This window comes from Anser cygnoides, chromosome Z (genome assembly GCF_040182565.1).
Source record: "Anser cygnoides isolate HZ-2024a breed goose chromosome Z, Taihu_goose_T2T_genome, whole genome shotgun sequence".
Lineage (NCBI taxonomy): Eukaryota > Metazoa > Chordata > Aves > Anseriformes > Anatidae > Anser > Anser cygnoides.
The window spans coordinates 34,191,147-34,212,638 of NC_089912.1; positions in this window are offsets into that span (position 1 = coordinate 34,191,147).

Here is a 21,492-nt window from a genome sequence, read left to right on the forward strand (position 1 = left end):
TCAGCATCCAGAAGCTCTCTTGCATGTCCTGCCTTGGGGCTTTCACTTGCCAAAATATTTATTTCCTCTCCTCCCTGCTCCTTGCTCCCATTAGCGAAGATCCAGCAGACAGAGCAGAGACCATCCCAGACCTCTGTTTGACAAGTGTTTGTTGCACAGCTTTTCCAGTGGCTTGCTGAGGAAAACAATCTGAGTACATTATTATTATTATTTTTAAGTATCAGATATAATTCACTAACCTCTTTTGAAGGCCCTTAATCCTCCCTAGGAGTTTTTCACTTGGGTCTCAAGTTCCTTCTGTCACTGCTTCAAGCTTGTTTGGATGCCTAACCTGGGCTGAGTTAAACTTCATGAATACTTAAAAACAATTAGAGTTCCTGTCCTGAGGACCCTTTGTTCTAATTACAAAAACTCCAGGAGGCTACAACAGATCTGTCAGCTGAGGCTGGGAATACAAACTCGTTTTCTAGCCCCCCCACCCCCCCACCCCCCAACCTCTTTCCCCCCTCCTTCTTCTCTAATAATCAGGGAGGTGGGGAGGCGGAAATCTCAGCAGGAACAGATTGAAGACATTAACATTTGGTTGGTTTTGTATTGTTCTTTAGTGAGACCGCAACTTATGAGGCTGTTTTAATAAATGTCTGGTCAGAGGCCAATCAAAAGCTGCCAAAATGGGTGTAGGGAAGCCTGTTTCCCACACAGTCTGCTCCTTCCCACCCTGATCATTGGAAATAAGGTCTAATAATGAAACGCCTTCATTTCCCTCCTTACCTCCTCACTGTCGGGCATTTTGCAGCCTATCATTCCTAGACAGGAGCAAACCTACTCTCCCCCTTCCCTCCTCCCTCCTCCAGGCAATCTAAGACAATCTTGTTAAACCTTAATGCAACATATGTTGAGGGCAGATGCTCATCTGGTGTAAATTATCCTGGCTCTGCTCAGTTCAATGGTGCTCCAGTAATTGTGATCAGCTGAAGACTGTACCTTTTTTTTATTTACGGTGGTGGAAAGCTGTTCCTTTTTGGGTATGGATGTGCAGAGGCTACAGGTTTCCTCTGCTTTCTTCCCACCTTTTGGGGGTGGGAGGAGGACACTGGAACAGCTACATGGGTTTTCAATCTACCTTCACCTGGAAAGCGTTATGGGACAATAAGTGCAGCAGCTCTGCTTTGTGCTGGTAAACATTTATTGTTCTACAGGTGGGGTGCTAAAGAGCCTGTGTGCTGCTTCACAGATAAAGAGAGAAACCACAGTAGTGTCAGCAGGGGGAAGCAAGCCTGACCTCCCCAAGGTGCAGCTCCTGTTGAAAAGGCGCTGGGAGGGGGAAATCAGAAGCTCAGCAGAGCAAGGCAGGCTGCCTCTCCCTGCTGCTGGCTGCAGAGCTGTACAGACCTTGATACCAAACCACCAAACTAGACGTGGCAGCAGGAGGCTCTAAGTGGGGTTTGACCCCCTTTTGCTGGTGTGCTCTTGGAGGGGAAAGGACCTTGATAGAAATGGAGAGTCTGCAGCCTAGGGACATTTGAAAGCATGGCCAAAGGCAAATTACAGAAATTCAGTGTCATGACCAAAGCCACATAGATGATGATCTGTGGAGAAGCTGGATGCCCTGAGGTGGAGATACCATGAACTATTGTTAGCTTCTGCTAGGAAATTAGGGCCCTGTAACACTGCCATTCACATTCACATGACTCAACAGCATCTACTTTTCTCTTTCAGGACACCTGATGGGAGAAGAGAGTCTGTTAATCTGTGGATGGGTGACTTTGGTTTGTGCTCGGCTGTCGCTGCTACTGGATGAAAAAGAATGCCACTGAAAGAAAACAACTGCAGACTTGAGCTTTGAAATTTAATTATAACAACATGGCAAGCTATGTGTGAAGGAAAAGTTGAGAAATGGCTTCAAACATTGAAGATTTTTGAGTTCTTGTTCTTTTTGTAAAGGTGTGATGTGAGCAACCACTTGAAAATTTATCTATGGGAAATGGTCAATAAGAAAAAACTCTTTTTGAGGAGTTATAACTACTTACTAGTGTTAAAAATCTGGGGCCAATTAACTTTGTGTGAAACTTTTGTTCTGAAACTCCAAAGCATGTGAAACTTGTCGGGTTGTGTTTGCTGCTAGATTTGGCTGCGTGACAGCACCCAAGCACACATCCCTGCCTGCCATCCTCTTAGCATGGCCATAGAACAGCAGGATGAAATTATTTAATGCCAAGTGGATCCATGTGCTGATATGATGGCAAGTGGGTTATCCAAACAACAGCTGATGGATGTGTGCTGTGGTGGCAGGGCTGGGCTCCTCCAAAGCAAGGTGTCCCTATGCTCTGTGCCACCTGGGCACACCTCGGTGCCCAAGGGCTTGGGTAGATGCTAGCTGCTGACTCTGCCAGAAGGTGATCCCTGCCTTCATGCCCCTCCACGAGGGCTTTCAGCTTTCCTGGAGAGGGAGGGATGGCGAAGCAGAAGGCAGGTCCCCCACATCTGTGCATACCATTGTCTGAGATCTGACTCTGGCAGGTGTAGATTTGCATGCTACACCTGATAGCTCCATCACCCTGGTGGCAGCAAGAAAGGCAGGGTGCCTGCGGCTGTATTACCTCAACCCTCTGTAGGAAGATTTACCAAGGGACAGGTGCCAGCACTGTAGGAGGGCCATAGTGGTCCTGGTAGATGAATGATCTGTTTTTACATGGCCGGCCTTGCTTCTCCTGACAGGGAGACCAGGTATTGTGGGTTTCCCTGGCCACATACCCTGTACTCCCACCACCAGAGCCTGAAATGGCACAGCCCGGTGACATGGGCATGGCTGGGGTCTTGCCTTCCCCCACCAGTCCCTGAAACCTTGGCAGCACTCTGTGAGGCTGGAGGGACCCAGAAGTTTAGCCATTTTCCAGAAAAGCTGGGAATTGTTTCAGGAGGCTACAGCATGAGCATCACGGCAGGCATTCATAATTCTAGGTGTCTGCTCTCAGCAGGCTGAATTATCCATTGGGCTCCCATGGCTTTCCCCTGCTTCTTGGTCTTCAGAATAGACCATCTTGGTCTACTGCTGCTGTGGGAAGAGTTGGAGATGCGGTTGCCTCTCCTCTCTATGCAAATCAGCAAGGAAGGAAGTAAGGAATCAGCTCCCATCCAGCAGATTTATGCTTAGGACATGTGAAAGTGACTCACAAGATGCTCCTCTGATGCTGGGGAGCAGACTGACATGTAGCAGGGCAGGGTGACACCCCAGCTCTGCCTCTTATGCCCAGACATGTAAAATTACGTTCCCAGTGAAATTGTAAGGAATTTAAGTGCATAATTGGGCATCAGGCCTTTGCTCTTCCTCCTGTGCAGCTCCATATTTATATAAAGTGGGGATAATATTTCCCTGTGTAATAAAGGGTTTACAAGATCAAAGTCCATTTGATGTGAGGGGTTCTCAAATACCTTGTTGTTAAATATTAAATATTGTAGAAGTACTTATGTGGAGGGCTGCTTGTGAGGGTGAAAATTGAGGCTTGAGCTGTTCCTCTCACTAGTCCGTTTTTCAGGATTGCTTCAGTATTTCACTCAACTTGAAAGAATAAACCTAGAAAATATGACAGTAAAACCACAGGCACTTTAAAAAAGTAAAATAAAAATATGAAAGCCCAGGCAGGTGTAACCCCTTACAAATGCCCTTAAACTTTTTCTTTTCTTCATTCCTTAAAATAAACTGACACAATTGCATAAGCAATAAACAAAGCCTAAGTCTGTGTCCAGCAATTGTCACAACTTCCCCAAACTGGGTTCTTGTTACATGGGGTCCTGCAGATTCCAGAAGGGGCAGTTCTGAGGTAAAATGAGGAACGCTACTTTGTCCTCTGGCTAACATTTAACAGAGCTGTGCAGGAAAAACCATCTCAGCAACAATCTCTATCCCTCGTCAAGGTTTATATCTGATTTTCCTCTGCAAGAGGAGAAGGGCCTTCCTTCCAGGCCTTCCTTCCAGGCCCTCCTGACAATCCCGGCTGAGGGAGCGGGGACAGGTGATGATGTGGGCTGGCATGGCAAGAAGGTTCCTCTCCGAAACACAGGAGTAACCAAACCGAACCATCCTCTTTGGTGTCCTCTGCTTCTCCTCATCTGCACTGCCCTAGCCCCCAGTGGGCAAAGGAAAGCTGAAGCTGCTCCGGTTTGCATGTCTGCTTTAAAGGCGGGCTCTCACTGCTGTCCTTGCATAATATAATTATATATATATAAAATTGTGACTCCCAAAAGAACAAAATACGAAAGAGGCTGCCATTTGTGCTCCAGCCTTGTGGGCTGGATGTTCTTTTCATTTAATTACTTTTAATCAGCAAACGAAACGTGTGTTGTGCTCATCACCCACGATTGCAATTTGGAGAGGAGAGCCTGATGAGGCCAGGAAGGAATGCGGTGCTGTCCCAGCTTCTCCTTCCCGAGTGCTGAGCATCGTTCCCCAGTACTACCCCCTGCAAAACCCTAAGGTGTGCTGGTGTGCACCTGGTGCACAGCAAACCCCCAGCAGGCACTCTGGATGTTTTGGAGCAAGCGTGTCATATAGCAGGGGTAGTTGCTGCCTTTTTAAAAGAAATACCTCCTGGGCTAAAATCAGCGTGCTAAAAGAGACGAGAAAGCTCACTAATTCTCTGTCCTTTTTGTACTTTATTTTATTTTATTTTATTTTATTTTATTTTATTTTATTTTATTTTATTTTATTTTATTTTATTTTATTTTAATTTTTTTCTTCTGGGCGTCCCTAGGGCCTGGCTTTTTCAGCAGGGCTGCCAGGCATGTATCTGCAGTTGCATCATGCACAGCGTTACTCGGGCTGGGGCCGGTGCTCTCGGCGGCTGACCAGGCTCGCTCTGCTTGCGTTGGGATTCCACAGCCGGCCTTAAATATCCCGGTTATTTTTATCCTCCTACGTAATGCAGCCGTGGGCCGTCCCACCAGTGGCAGGGCAACAGCTACACAATGTTTCCCTTTAGCCGGGAAGGGAAATGGAAAGAGGCCAGGCTTCCTGATCACGTGGTGCCTGAAGTCAATGAAGAAAATTAGGAAAAAAAAAAAAGCCCTCCTCCCTCCCACTTTTTTTTTTTCTTTTGTAGCAAGCTGGTCCAGCTTAACCCTTGGCACAAAACACGTCTAAAAGAGAGCAGCCTGTCGGGACGCGAGCCAGGAAAGGATCAGGGGAAAGAAGAAAAAAAAGCAGAAAACCAGAACATAAACACAAGATTGCTGCAGTAATTGGTGGCTCTGAAAAACACTAAGGAAATGTGAGGCTTGTATGAAACATCAGCAGACAAGAAGCGGGGTGATGTCAGACGGCCTTCCAGGATTAGAAACCCTTAAAAGCTCCCGAGCGCGGAGCTGCCTGAGAAAAACGCAGCAGCTCTCCGGAGTGGAAGGAACCGAGAAGGACAAGTTGTGTTAAAAACCTAACTCGACCATTCACGTTCTCCCTGAAGGAGAAGAGAAGAAAGTGGGGTGGACAAATGTACAACCTGTCCTTTAATTACACGATAGAGTATTTTTTTTCTTTTCCTCTAACCTCATCTTTTAAGAGGTTGAAGTGTCCAAAAATGTGAAAGCATACACAATCTGTATAAACTGGGGCAGCAGATCTTTGGCTGGAGCGTGTCCACGTTGCTCCTCTGGCTTGAGAAGTTTCTGACAGCTCTGAAATCAGCTTTCTGTGTTCCCCAAAGTTCCCTGTGTGTGTACGAAATGTTCACAGAGAGATGGAGCACATAAATGTCTTGCTATTTATTATACATCTTTTTCTAGCAAAATTGAGGAAGCCATGAATGCTCTTCAAAGTGAAAACCTGTTAATTGCTCCTAAACTGATTGTGTTTTCTCTGCTCTGTGTGTGTGTACGTGTAAAAGGAAGGTGTGTTACTCCTCTCCCCTCCCCTCTCGCCCCTTCCCCATGCTATATTTCTGGAGAATTGGAGAATTTAAGATTAAATTTTATTTCACGCAACTAATATGACACATCTCGCTACCTTGGGACAGGCTGATCTCAGAGAAAAGTGTACTAAACATCAGGTACTTTTTCTTGCTTAGGAAGAGCACAAGTCCCCGGTCTCTGGTTTATGTCTGATAGCAGTGGATGGAGAGTCAGGGTGCATCTCACTCCAGCATCCACGTGGGGAAAAAATCACTCTCCCAACCAGGGAAGCCCTGAATTGGGAAGGCAATGAGCACACAGGGCTGCTGTGTGGACCCTCTGCTCCCATCTGTTTGTGCTGCAGTGTGCCAGCAGGACAGCTCAGGTGCAGCTGAGCGAAGATGCTGCCTCCTGGTCTGCTTCCTTCCCCACCTCTGCTCCCCAGCATGGCCCTACCAGTCCCCACGGGGACACGTGGGGGTTGAGCCCTGCCGCTGCTGGGTACCTGCTGGCAGGTAGCGTGGGGCTGAGCATGGCTCTGTGAGGGCTAGAGGGAGGGAGGGAGGCTGTAAGATTGCTCCCCGCACAGCCCCAGGCACCCGCCGGCCTCTGCCACGTCCCCATATGTCGAGAGAAGATAACGCTTCACTGCTGGATTGTGAACAGATGGAGTGCTTTTCCTCAGCAACCTCTCCTCCGTGGTTGGAAACCACATGCCGTAATGGTTTTAAAACATGTGGGAACCTGGGACAAACAAGATGAATTTTGCTACTAACAGACAGCAATAATCAAAAAGTCTCCCCATTTCATGTTTCTTACCCCTTTCCCAAATAAATAGGTGGCTCTGTTCCAAGCCGTCTGATGAGAGTACTTCACAAAGCAAACATGCTTCACAGCTAGTGTTTCCCAGAGACATCTCCTTAATTGCTACAGATGTTTTGCTTAATCCTCTGGTTTTTTTTTATATATTATTTTATTGTAGAATATTTAAAGGAAAAAAAAAAAGAAGAGAAAGGAAGAGTGGAAGATGAAAAGGAAGGGAAGGGAAGGGAAGGGAAGGGAAGGGAAGGGAAGGGAAGGGAAAGGAAGGGAAGGGAAGGGAAGGGAAGGGAAGGGAAGGGAAGGGAAGGGAAGGGAAGGGAAGGGAAGGGAAGGGAAGGGAAGGGAAGGGAAGGGAAGGGAAGGGAAGGGAAGGGAAGGGAAGGGAAGGGAAGGGAAGGGAAGGGAAGGGAAGGGAAGGGAAGGGAAGGGAAGGGAAGGGAAGGGAAGGGAAGGGAAGGGAAGGGAAGGGAAGGGAAGGGAAGGGAAGGAAGGGGAAGGGGAAGGGGAAGGGGAAGGGGAAGGGGAAGGGGAAGGGGAAGGGGAAGGGGAAGGGGAAGGGGAAGGGGAAGGGGAAGGGGAAGGGGAAGGGGAAGGGGAAGGGAAGGGGAAGGGGAAGGGGAAGGGGAAGGGGAAGGGGAAGGGGAAGGGGAAGGGGAAGGGGAAGGGAAGGGAAGGGAAGGGGAAGGGGAAGGGGAAGGGGAAGGGGAAGGGGAAGGGGAAGGGGAAGGGGAAGGGGAAGGGGAGGGGAGGGGAGGGGAGGGGAGGGAAGGGAAGGGAAGGGAAGGGAAGGGAAGGGAAGGGAAGGGAAGGGAAGGGAAGGGAAGGGAAGGGAAGGGAAGGGAAGGGAAGGGAAGGGAAGGGAAGGGAAGGGAAGGGAAGGGAAGGGAAGGGAAGGGAAGGGAAGGGAAGGGAAGGGAAGGGAAGGGAAGGGAAGGGAAGGGAAGGGAAGGGAAGGGAAGGGAAGGGAAGGGAAGGGAAGGGAAGGGAAGGGAAGGGAAGGGAAGGGAAGGGAAGGGAAGGGAAGGGAAGGGAAGGGAAGGGAAGGGAAGGGAAGGGAAGGGAAGGGAAGGGAAGGGAAGGGAAGGGAAGGGAAGGGAAGGGAAGGGAAGGGAAGGGAAGGGAAGGGAAGGGAAGGGAAAGGAAAGGAAGGGAAAGGAAAGGAAGGGAAAGGAAAGGAAGGGAAAGGAAGGGAAAGGAAGGGAAAGGGAAAGAAGATAAAGGAAGGCAAAGAATGGAACAGGAAAACAAGAAAGGAGATAAGGAAGGAAATAAAGAAAGGGGAGAAAAAAATTAAAACGAAGAGAAGAAAAAGAGAAAATAGAAAAAAAAAGAGTAGAAAGAAGAAAGAAAGAAAAGGAAAAGAAACAAGAAAACAAGAAAGAGAGAAAAATCATGTGAAAAGAATAAACATGACAGAAGAACAGCAGGGCATTTAGGATGCAAATATGAAAATATCGAGGGGTTCAGCACAAACATCTCATTACCCCAAATTAAGTCAATACAACTATAATAGAAGAAAGATCAGAGGGAAGGCAATTGTAGTCGCAATAATGCTGGAGCCAAGCAGAAGGAGGCTTTGAACAGAGGTACAAAAAACAAAACAAAAAAAAAAAAACACTCTCCCACACATTATTTGTTGTTCCTACTTCTTTTGGCTTCTTTCCTCAGGGGAAAATAGAAATACAATACCAGACATGATATACTTATTAAGGCAAAAAAAAAAAAAAAAAAGCAGGAGAGTTTTCTAGCAACTCCCTTAAAAAACAAATGGTGCGAGGCAAGCACTACCAACAGAAAACATGTATCTCATGGGGCAGTGCTGGGGTGGGGGACGGTGGGGAGTAGTCCTCCCCGGCAGCAGGCTCTGGGGGGGATGCCGCCTGCCTCCTGCGGTTTTTGGGGATGCAGGCAGAGGGAGGGGAGCGGGGCGCTGCTGCCCGCGTTCGTGCAGATGCCAGTGGCCTCACCAGAGAGCCTGCCTGCTGCCCTGCCGCCGGAGGATATCAAAACGCTTCGCACGCATTAATTGAATAAGCCTCCTAACTCCCCTGTGATGTAAATATTATTACAACTGGAATAACAAAGGCACAGACCGGCTAAGTGACTTCGCCCGCAATTGTAGAGCAAATCGGTGTCGGAGCAGGACTGGAATATGGGTCTCCTCTCTACTCCAGACAGTGCTTTAACCACAAAAGCAGCCCGCATTGTCCTCTGGGTTGTCTCTACTCTCTTTCGGGTGGAACTCTGCAGACATTTCCGAGCTGCTTGCAAAAGCAAAACAGATGTCCCATCTATTGGCCCCATCTCTGTCCTTATTCATCGTCACAGGAGCTATTGCTGAGATCATATGGCATGCTTTCTGTCCAGTGTGTGTACAGGTGGAGGGAGGACACTGCTGGAGCCTGAGCAGGCAGACCACCAGCAGCACCAGATGCAGAGATGAGGTCAAGACTTCAAGCAATTTAGGCTAGATTTATGTGGGACAGTGTGGGGAAATCCTTCTTCTTACTACTCACAGTTGTGCATGTCCCTACAACTCCCAGACGTGTGTCCCACATCCTGGGAGCAGCTGAAACTGTTCCTGAGGAGAGGAACATGAGTATGAATAGGAGTGGAGAGGCAGAAATCCCACTGTAACTAAGAATGAAGAACCCACATGCATGGACAGATCCAGAGCCCAAGTGATTTGTGCAGGTCTTCCAGAGAGAAGCAGGTTTCACCTGGTGGGCTACTGCTCTGCCCAGTTTTTCACAGTGTTTTATGGGGAAGGAATTGTCCTGTGCATGGTGCTTGCCTGTTGTTCTGCATGACTGTGAAAGAAAAGAAGACCCAGAAAAATAAATCAGAACTCGCATTGCATGGGAGGGCTCTGTCAGCTGGACACCAACACTTTAGTACAGTTTCTTCATATTTTGGTCATGTTTCTGTGTTCAGCTGTGATGTGTCAGCAGGTATTCCCATAACATGTGTGCAAAAAGCACCCCAGCTCATTGGCTCCTCCGTCCACCAAAGCCAGTGGGAATTTCAAATGCTGTAATGAGAAGCCAACCAAACCAACATGGGACAAACTCTGCATCAGAGATGTGCTTCCTGCAGAGGCTCAGATATTTCCAGTGCAGGGCTGAGGGCAGAGAAATTTATCTCCATCTGAGATTGGCTTAGCACTTAGCCTAAAGTCAATGCTGTGGGATGGGTCTCAATATGTAGGTTCTGTCACATCCTCTGCAGCTCTCCTAGTGTTTGGGGAAGCAAGCCAAAGAAGATCCATCCATTGCTGCCAATGAAAGACAGATTGAGCCCTTAGCAGGGTTAGTGAAGTCTTGTTTTTAAGTTGAGTCTGCTGCCTGAAAATCAATGTACACTGTGAGCTGATGCTGGAAAAGGAGCTGTGCAATAGCTGTTCCAAGTTCAACTAACTCAAAGTCAACTGTTTCATAGAACAGCTCAGTGCTGGGCGCTGTTCCATTTGTCATCCAGGGAGAGATTTTGACACTTCCAGAGGGCAACATGGCCCACCCACAGTCTGAGGCAGCTTGAGAGCTGCATCCCCTTCTGCTGCTGGCTGTAGAGCAACAGTTGCTGGTAAGCGGGATGTACCTGTGTTTTGCTGCTCTCTTACAGCTCCATACAAGTGGAGTTACAATGACACTGTGTATCTCTGAACGACCAACCCTATAGTCAGCAAAATTTTGCAGGCAGAAAGCCTTTTTTTTTTTTTTTTTTTTTTTCTCCTGCTTTGAGAGTTGTTCAAGGCATAGAAGGAATAACCACCAAAAAAAGCTACAGGAGAACACTTGTACAGCCTCTCCAAGTTAATAGTGGCATCAAATTAAACATCTATTGATGTTATCTTATAGATTGCCAACAACCATAACAGGCTAGCCAATTAAAATGAAAAGTAAATCCCTTCATGTGTTTATGTGTGTATGAATTTTATGCAGCCAAATGACTGTTCTTAGGCTGCTCTTACACTGGTTGAGGCTTTTACTTGTTTTTATTTGTGGCCTCTTTTGTTATGATTGCAATAAATACAGTAATTAAAGTCACAGAGGCAGATAACTTTACACTACAGCATTGCCTTATAGCCAAGGCACTTTCTGACGTGGTGAGGCTAGTGCTGCCACTTCCATAGGGAGCTACCCTGTTTGCCATGCCTGTCCTTCGGAGGAATTACTGCCAACCCAATTGTGCATAAAGCGGTTGTCAGAAATAGGCTGTATGCCCCACTAGCAGGCACACTGCCCTAGTTCTTCTGTTATATGGCTCCTTGTGCCAGGCTGGTATAGCTGTTCTCACAATTCCCACTCCACGGGGACTGCCTTATGTCCCAGACGTGTAAGGATTCCTGTGGTTAACACTCAAATGTCCAGGTCTGAAGGTCCCAGGCAACTGACCTACCCTTAAATCAAGGACTACAACACCATGATGATGTCTGATATGAGCCTCACTCAATTAAGTGGCTGTCCTTGTACTAATTTCAGTTGGCTTTGGTATACCTCCGAATGAGTGTTCAAGCCAGAGAAGTTTTCCATGATGGAACAGACTCACTTTTTGGTTCTTGTTTTGCCATACTTCATAGTAGATTTATCTTTGGAAATGACCTCAGACTTTATCATGACATTCTCTTTGGCTTTCTAAACAATACATTGATTTTGCCAAAGGAAAAGGGAAAGAGGCTCTTTAAACCAGCAGGCTGCCCTTTTGTTATATCTCAGATAAATCTGAATTTATCATAAGTCAGCCCATCCGGTCACACCGACATCATTGTCTCCAAAGCTGATTAATGAATCAGAGCTAACTTTAAACTGTCACTTCCTGGTTTGCTTTTTAAATGCTATTTTAAATGTCTGCTATATTGCAGTTTCAACATGGCCCACTTGCAAGAAGACTGAACTTTTTTGGAAGCAGACATCTGGCAGCAAGCCTGTTATACCACATTAGCAGCCATAGAACTGGCCTGAAACTGCATTTGATCACCTGAAAGAGCTTCCACAGCACAACCAATAGTGAGGTACAGTGAAGGACTCAAAAGAATGAAGAAAAAAAAATCACAGTGGATGTCATAACGACCCGGGTTTGTTTATGTAACGTAGGGGGCTGAATCATATCTCAGCCTTTCATCACCCAGCCCTGGAACAGTAGTACTTTAATAACATCTAATGACAAAAATATGGAAAAAATTAGAAGCCAGAGCAAATGAGGAGGAGGTTTTTCTAATGCAGATTAAGTTCCCTAAATGCCAGTCATTGTTTATTTTTGTCCAAAGCTCGCCTTTCTTATTTATTTAACAGCTCAAACTCTTATTTCTCTTTACGGCTTGCAGTTTGTGAGGCTGATCTTTTTTTTAATATATAAAAGACATTTAATATTTTGCAATTGCTCCATTTTTTGGCAGATAATTCTGGAGGAGTTCTTTCCAGTCTACCTGCTGGTTTATTAAAACCATGGCTGGAATGTGGTCATTAGTGTGCTCTTCTCTCTCCTTGTTTGAATACACTGTAGCTCTCAGACCTCCCACCTAGACACCATCTCGTTAGGAACATAGGCGATCAAGACCTTTAGAAACAAAACTGATTGTTGAATACTTGTGGAATGGGACTTTGCAATGTCCTATTTTTGCTCTGGAAAGGCAGAATTTTGTTTTTATGCATAACATTCCTCCAAGCTGGCCTCTCATGCCCACAGAAGACCTGGGTCTTTCAAAGATGAAAGAACATTCTGGTCCACTTTATGGGGGTAGTGCCTTCCTGTCAAGTCTGAGTGAGTCAGCCTGCCTATGTCTTTGAGGAGATACCTTTGCTGCAACATGACTCACAGAGCAGCTGGATGTGGATCATGAGGGATGGATGCAATTATACAAGCATCATTGTGGCACAATCCACACTTGGTTATCTTGGTGTCCGTAAGTCCTGGAGACAGTGATTGCATTGTAAATTGGAACATAAAAAAGGGGAGATTTAGATTAGACATTATGAAGAAATCCTTTACTCAGAGGATGGTGAGTCACTGGAACAGGTTGCCCAGAGAAGCTGTGGATGTCCCATCCCTGGAGGTGCTCAAGGCCAGGCTGGATGGGGCTTTGGGCAACCTGGTCTGGTGGGAGGTGTCCCTGCACATGGCAGGGATGTTGGAGTTAGACTTTAGGGCTTTATGAATATGAAAGTAGATCCTATACAAACAAAGGCACAGGCCTCCTAAATAACTGTATTGGTCATGCCTCCACCCTGGCAGTCAGCTCAAGGAAAGAAGGTATGAGGAGATCAATTGGCAGTGGTGAGCAAGGGTCAGAGCTGGACACAGAAGGACACAGCCTATGTCCTTGCTAATTTGTTCAATGTGGGGCAAAACAATTGAGGATCTTCTATACAGATGAACAGCTAGAGATAGGAATTTTGAAAGCTTCTCTCACAGGTTTTGTATCTTCTGTGATAATCTGTCTGGATATGTGGTTGTAGAAGGAAGGTAAGGCAGAAAGTATCTGAAGAGGGCAAGAGATCCAAGGCATGATAACCTCTATGCCACTCATGCAGACATTTGTTGGCTCTTTTCTTAATACCCTCCATGGATGGAAACTCCCTTTTGTTTCTCAAATGATCTGTTCTACTATGTCAGTACCCTTACCATGAGAAAGTTCCTTCAATCCATCTTCCATGCTGCAGTTTAAATCATGGCTTCCTACACAATCTGCTGTGGACATGCGGAACATGTTCACTAACTCTCTTAATTCCTGAGGAATTCTTGCTGACCTGCCCTTTCTGGAGCAGGTTCACAGTGGTGATGTCTACACTGTGGGAAGAATCAGCCCTGCGTCTCCCAGTGTGTACCTTGATTCCACCCTGTCTTCTTCTGGAAAGAAACCCAAGCAAGGGATATGAAGACTTTCCAAGGTATCTCTTGCTGTGGACACACAAGTGGACCAGACCTAAAGGTATATCTATCCCAAGGAAATCAGACAAATGTGAGATGCCTTTAAACACCGTTGCCTACAGGAATGGTATACCTTCAACACACAAACTGATGGTTTCCTAGGCTACATTTATAAAGCAAACTGAAGAATGGCAGACCTCATGTCTGGACACAGGATCTAAGCTACGTATGGTGGGAAGATGCCATGACTGTCCCTGACCTAAGCTGATGAGCTCTAAACCACTTCTGTGCTTGTTGCAGGAGCTGGCCCAGACCAGAGTTCTTAACCAACAGGCAGCTTGGAATTGAAGGGAACTCAGCAATTTGTATGTGATTAAACAGTGCCACTTGTCCTTAAGTCTAGAAAACAGACACGCTCTATTTCATTGTGTAGGTGTGGCCTTGGATTTTGGCAACCACTGTCTTTTTGACTACATCCAGTGTTGATTGGACTCTATGCCCGGGACAGTAGCAGGAATACAATGTTAACACCATTACTTATTACTTTTCCTTTGTACTTCCAAACTGCAGTGCTGATTTGGAAACAGGACTTACAGCGGCTGCTGTGGCATGGCAGCTTATGAAGGCCTGCCCCACCACATCTGCAGGTGACTGAGGCAAATAATTCAGTGAGACTGGTATGGTGTAAGCTAGAGCACAGTTAGGACCAACATTTAGAAACTGACAGGTCTACGGAACTGAGAATCTGTTTTCCCATGGGGACCCCTCCCAGCATAGAGCTTTTCTGGGGTCACCAGTGTGCCAGAGACAGGGGCTGTCTTGGAATCACATGCTTCTTCAAATGTGGGTGGGGATTAATGAAAAAAAAAATTTTTTTTTTTTTTTCCTAAGCAGCACAGTTTAATTGGTACATTCAGGTCAAGCATAATATGACTTCAAGAAACCAAAAGGCCCATAATCTGATTGGGGAATTAGCCTTGAAGTTGCCCTTCCACAGATGAAAACACTGTGGTGTTGCTAGTCTTGAAATGCTGGTGTGGCTGTCTTACAAATGACAAAGAAATACAACATAAATACAAAGTTTTATTTGCTTGTCTGGTCCTGGAGCCCTGGGCTGTGTTTTCAGGCTTTTCTCTGCAACTTTGAGAGCAAAGGAATAATTTTATATTGAAAAATAAAATAAAATAAAGGCTTTGATATTGTTTTGTAACTGCTAGCTGACAGGAACTGGAGCTTTAAAAAAACATCAGATATTGTGAAGCTTGCGATAAAAAACAGTGAGATGGCAACTCCACACTGGAGATCCTCTTCCAGCACTGACAATTCCCCGCGGCAAGGAACAGATTTCACAATGCCAAAGAAAGAAGAAACTGGTCAATGGCCAGAGGACGGAGTCTGTAAACATTGCCGATGAGTAAACCCCTCTCAACTGCAGCGAGCACTTCAGGCACAGAGTGCTTCGGGGCTGAGGCAGAGCAAACCATTGCAATTGCTCCTCACAGGGGCAGCAGGTGCGTGGAAGTGTGTTTGTTGGTGGCAGTGAATGCCATGCTGAGGACATTATATCCCCACACAGGGGACAGTTTTGGCCCTGACCAAATGGCCAACCTGATAAACCAAGCCAGATTATTAGTGCTGCTGCAGGCCCTTAAGGATAGGATACATATTGCTATCACCTTGGTTGTTGTCCTCTCCTTCTCTGAGAGAGGCACCAGCTGGCCTCCTGAGGGGTTACACATCCTCCTTTTCCAGCACGGGCAGCTGCACCACCCCACTCTCTGTTTCATGGCAGGCATCGACAGCTTTGGTTATGGCAGAAAGTGACAAAGGGCTGGAGCTGAGCAGCTTGCAGATTTGGGAAGCTATGCCATTCCCTGTTGTTCGCAGTCCACCTGCATCCCCATATGGGAAGGAGGAAGACGGCTGGGTTACAGATCCTGCAATCCCCTTCGCCTTCCTGAAGGTGAGCAGCAGGGCTTGACCCCAGGGAACCAGCAGTGTAAATCCATGGCAGCACATGGTATTCTGAAGGGATAACCCTGATGTAGAGAAGGCAAAAAAAAAAAAAAAGGGGGGGGGAGTCTTCATTCAGGGCAATGGAAATGAAACTTATGGGTTGGTTTCTGAGAGGCCCATCTGCCGGCACAGCTGTGTGCATTGCACAACCCGCTACTGTTAGCAGATAACTGACTCATCACAGCGAGACCGTGCACAGGACAGGCCGAACCCTTTCCTCAGGAGCTGCGTACGGTCCTCAGGCAATCAAGCCTTTTGAATTTTCTCATTTGCTGGCTCTCTTCAGCAGTCAGATCTGCAAGCGGCTGCAGCCAGCCAGACACAGCTGGTAACTGCAGGACAAGGCAGCAGCTACAGCAGCTGATAGTTATGGAAAGGATGGTTACCAGTCAGTTATAGCAAAGTATAAGCAAAGGCTGATAAACTATTATGGGAAGATACTTGTGACCTGATAAGGAAATGTCCTTTGCTACAGTATTTTAATAAAGATTTTGTGAACAATTGTTATGAAAACATTCAGAGAGATTCCTCCTCCTGGAGAAACATTTGCTGTAGGTTATAAAAGAAAAAGGCTGCCACAAGCAGTATTTACAAAAGCAGCTGGCCTGTATTTTTGGCAGGTGTAGCACTGAAGCTCCAGGTGAAACCTGATCTCAAAAGAATGACCAGAGTCTGTGAAGGGTCAGATACTCAGCTGTGGAGAAGAGTTATGTTCACATATAGCAGATGCATCACTAGGGGATTTCTTATGATGAAGTCTCCAACCACTGGCACAGTAACAGGAAGGATGTGTTCATCTCTGCCCTCCATCAGTCAAGCAACCTTCCCAGCTTCATCCATCATCAGTAAGGCTGGGTATCAGAGCACAATTTCTGTGACCCCTAAAACACTTTTTTTTTTTTTTTGTATCTTCAGACCTACTCCAATGCCCCTGTGGCAAAATTTCCTTTAGTAGAGACTCCATTCCTGCATGGTGAACAAGATCATCAAGAACAATCCATCATGAGTTTTGAGCAGCAGAATCTGTTGGCACACCTTGCTCCCTTGAGTCTGGTGGGTCACGATAAGGCACACTAATGGCCAGAGTATTTAGGCTCAGATTCATTTTGCATAGACACTGGAACACCTTACCTAATAGCCTTCAGTGACTGCTCAGTGCATGCAGCCAATGTGATACAAACATCATGTTAGATTGGTCTTGGTTAAGGTAGTCCTTGTCGGGTGACCCTCTTTCCTTAGAATAACCACATCCATGTTGAGTGGTCTGTCTCATGCATTTCAAAAGACTCTGAGCACTTTCTGCTGTAGGAATAACAGCATTCTTCTTTTCTGGACACATGAGCTTCAGTGAATTGACCAGGTCTCTTCAATTCCATGAGACTAATGCTGGGAAGCATCAGCACCACCACCCAGGGCAGTGAGAGGTAGCAAACCCATAAGGTGTTTGGGCAGCTCATGATGTTCAGAGCCACGGATGCAGCCTGTCTGCAGGCTCAGGTGCGTATTGCAGTGTGAGGTATGTACTCATCTTTTTCTTTGCTGCAACAGAGACAAAAAACTAAAAAGATCAGAATAGACAGAAAAAAAAAAAAGAAAATAAATAATATTTCTTTTCATGCCTGCAGGCTTATCCTTGGTATTTCTTATTTAAGCCCAGATTTGGAACACTTTGGGCCTTTTCTTGGTAGCAGGAAACACATTCAATTTAGACACAGATTGAGTTCCAACTTGGGTAATCAAGTTCTGTTGCTCAAAATTCTTCTCGCAGTTTCAATTAGATGCAATCATTAAATTTTCACTTCCTTTTCTGAGCTGTTGAGTAATATTAATATGCATTGTTCAGACAGTTGCTCTCCATCACCCCAGAGATGTTTGCCCTGTCCTAATGGGTGATGCAATATGATCCTTGCACATAACTCGCATATCAATTTGCTGAATCTATGAAGTGTTTTGAGAGGGTTGAGTTGAATTTTTGACAAGAAATCTTTCTAAATCATTATTATTGGGGTGATACTCTATAGCAATCAAAGTTAATATGTGTCCCCCTCCATCCCCTCAATAAAAATAAACTGAGAAATGAACTTAGTTCCCAGTCAGTGCAAGAACCCACTGGTGTACATTACTGAAAAGCTGTTAGCATATTCATTTTGTTTGGGCCATTCAATTGGGTTTCATGCTCTCCCATGGAAAAATTATTCTTGGAGAAAGATGGGTGATCTTAAGCCCATTCACTACCTCATGACAGTTTCCCATTTCATACCACGAGATTGCCTTTCTTCTGAAGAGAGGGCCCACAGAGAAGTGTATAAATACTTATGACGAAGATTTAGTTACCCTGTGGTAATGTGAAGGATGAGGCATTTCCTAAAAGCAAGAAGGACTTTACTTTCAAGAATTATATGCAATGTAAAGTGATCATAATGCCCTGTCCTGTAAACACATTGTTTTACTGAACATGTGTCAGTTTTTATTTTTTTATTTTTATTTTTCTCCCAATCTAATTATGTCCAGCAATGATTATCACTAGAGCCTGGACACTAACTGACAGGTACTCATTAAGTTTTCATTCTATGTTGGGGAATTTTATCTTTTATTTGCACGTTGCTTACACATCTTCATTACAGAAGTTGCTTGTAGTAAATCAGTACTAATCAGTAATCAGTAGTAAATTTTCCAGAAGTTAAAATCCATACTCCTGTTTATAGATTTCTTCAGTGTACAATCTTTTCTCTTACTTTGTAACAATCCTCTGTGGGCTTTTGTTAAAAAAAAAAAAAAATAAAAATTCTTTGTCAGCATGGACTCAGGGCCAAAACTGCATTTTGCCTCACTCAGTACAGCCATACTTCATACTGTAGTTCCATTAAAGATGGTTTTAAAAGGGCTAATACGTGACCAATAGATGTCATTAACACATTAGAGACAGGATTTACAAGCAGACAAACAATACAGACTTCTTACAGTCTGTGTGAATAACCATTATGCTCTCCTTTTAACACCCAGTAACTATTGAGCCATGGAAACATCCCTGAACTCTGTGTAACCTGTGATCCACCAAGTGGCCAGCTCAGCTGGAAGCCTGATTCAGCTGGGCTCCTTGGCACCTGTCTCTGAAAATGTCATTTTTAAATGGGAATTCACCTGTCCATTCAGGTGACTACTCCCTTTTTTCTGTTTGCTCAGCTTTGACCAGGGCATTGAGGCTGTGCTGGGTGCATGCCTGTAACACCCTCTGGCAGTGGCCTCAGCCTGAACTGTGAACTAGACTGGTTCGGTAATGTGAAGGTAAGGACACATCTGAATGCCTTCTGGAGTCCTCCTGCCAGTGCTCCCAGGCAATTCACCAGTGACTGAGGGCACGCCTGCAGGTTAGTTATACTGGGGCAGCTGCTGGCTGCAGCACACCTGCAGGGAAGGGTTTCCCAGTGCTGGAGATGTGACAGTTCTTGTTATGCCACCTCTGACCCAGGGAGAGCATGCAGCTCTGTCCCATCTCTCCACATCTGACATTTTGTTTTGCTCCTTCTGGCTCTTGTTTCTGCTTACTCTTGCAAGTGGCTGCTGTAGGTGTCTTGGGCATAAAGCTAAAGGGAATCAAGTTACCCACACTGACTTATTTATCCTCACTAGCATTCTGCAAGCAGGGGAAGAATCACTGTGGACTCAGAGAAGCTTTTTCTGATGAAGATGCAAGCCTAGAAAGGTGTTCAGGGGTGCTCAGCTGCCTCCTGCAGCAGCACCCCAAGGAAGCCTGCTTTACTAAACAAAGCCTGGGGCAGAAGATTGTCTCACTCTGCAGAACAATATGTTATCTGAGCCTGATGAAAGCAGACCACAGCACTTCACTGTGCGTGCAGCTGTACAAACACACCGCTTGTCCTCTGCAGCGTACTGGGGACAAAATGGTTTGCCCAAGACAATATACTAGGCCAGTGGCAAGGCAAGGATCAGAACTGGAGCTTGTATCGAGTAAACTAATGTCATAGTACATGCCCCAGCCATTCAAAAGCACACCTGCAGTTCTTAAAGTCAGATTTTGCTTTGAGTTTATTGCTGGGCCAAGGTCTGAATAGGGAAGAACTAAATGTCTAATACAAGGTAAATAACCTGGAGGTAAATAATGTGTTGCATAAACAAGAGACAACGTGCACTTCCTGACATTTGCACCATCGGCACATATTACAAAACATGCAAATGGTCTGGCAAGGGGGTGAATTCCCCGGATATGAATGGAAAACAAACAAGAGATGAAAGGGGAAAAGAAGTAAATAGGCCGATGAGATGATGCTCTTGCCTGAGAAACCTCTAGTGAGTGGCACTGTCTGCCAAGAGCAAAAGCTTCTGTTGGGAGTGCAGCAACTTGTACACTCTGGAGGAGGCAGGGAATGGGATAGGGAACAACAGACAAGAAAGGAAAAGGGATTTATTTGTGGGTGAGGAACCACTGGAGATCATCTGTCAATTCCATTTATCAGGGCTCTTTTGAACCTGGCACAGGAGCCAGCTTTTGCTTTGTCCATGATGCAAGTTTGGCAGAGTTTTCACTCTTCTCTTCCTCCTGTCATGTGCTGGGATAACAACATAACCAGACTGCCCTCAGGCACTGTTAAACATCCACTGTTTCACTTCTTCTCTCCCCCTCACAAGGGCTCTGCCACTGCCACTCTCCCAAAGCTTGGTCAATAATGAAAGCACATTACTTGGCAAGGTGTGATGATGGGAGGCAGAGTGCTGTCAGCAGTGGTATGTAGCCAAGCACACTGCTGTTGCTGTTCAGTCCCTTACCTTTTCCACCTCAGCAGGGACTCTCCAAGTTGATCTTTAAGCACAAACCCTGCCACCAGTAGCAGAGCCTTGTTGAAATGGGATCCTGTCCCAGGCCCAAATGGATTGAGGGTGCAAACCTCACGAGGAGCCAACTGTCTGTACGGACATTCCCCAGCCTGTTCCATGTGAGGATTTAGGCCCTGCAATCAAGCCTGTTGTGAGAGGAGTTGGGGCAGGGGGCAGCAGCTTGAAGCTGGCTGATGGCTGGTGGGCATGCATGGTGCATCCAAGGCCTTCTGGCACCCTTCCACAGACTGCTCCAGCCTCCCAGTGCCTACAAATCTTCCCCAGTGGTTTGACTGGCTGCTGCACCTCAGTAGCCACTGCTGAGCCAAGGGGTGAAACTTTCTGCTGGGAATCCTTTCCCATGCAAAGTAACGGAGAGTAAGTGGAGGAGAGCTGGGCTGAGTTAAATGCCCATGGCTGTTTGCTGCCATCGTGTATTGCTTAGAGCACAGGTTCGAAATCTGTCTCATTTCATGCTGAATCATCCTCATTTCTGAGCAACAGTGAAATCGGAGCAGTTTGGACTAAAGCAGTATCCTGCTCTGCATGACTAGTGGTATTCAGACACACACACAAGTTTATTTCAGCCTCAGACCTGGGCTAATAATTAAAAACCAAGACTAACAGCTTGCAGTGACTGGTGGGGGGAGAGGAAAGGGAGAAGTGACTTACTGCTATGGTGAGAGAAAAGGAAGAAACTTCTTGTCATGTTTGAAGCAGAATTTGGCAGGGCTTTGTATAAAAAGTCCATAAAGCATCCCTACACCAAAGAGAATCAATCAATTCATCATGGTAGAAGGCTATTTTACTAAACCCTCTGCTCCAAACAATTTAGTAGACTGTTACCACCAGAAGATGCATCTTGATTTCTTAGGCAGCAGACTGCAACTACAATTCTATAGAGCTTTCTTCAACCACATCCTTATGAAAGATCCTTTTGGGTATTTCCTTGGTTCACAATCCTGATTGCTTATGAATGTTATCCCATGGAGGTTATACACATGAATAACACTCCCATCCCTATAGTTACTTTGGCTTCTAACTCTTACTGCTACCAAAGTGAGAGGTTTA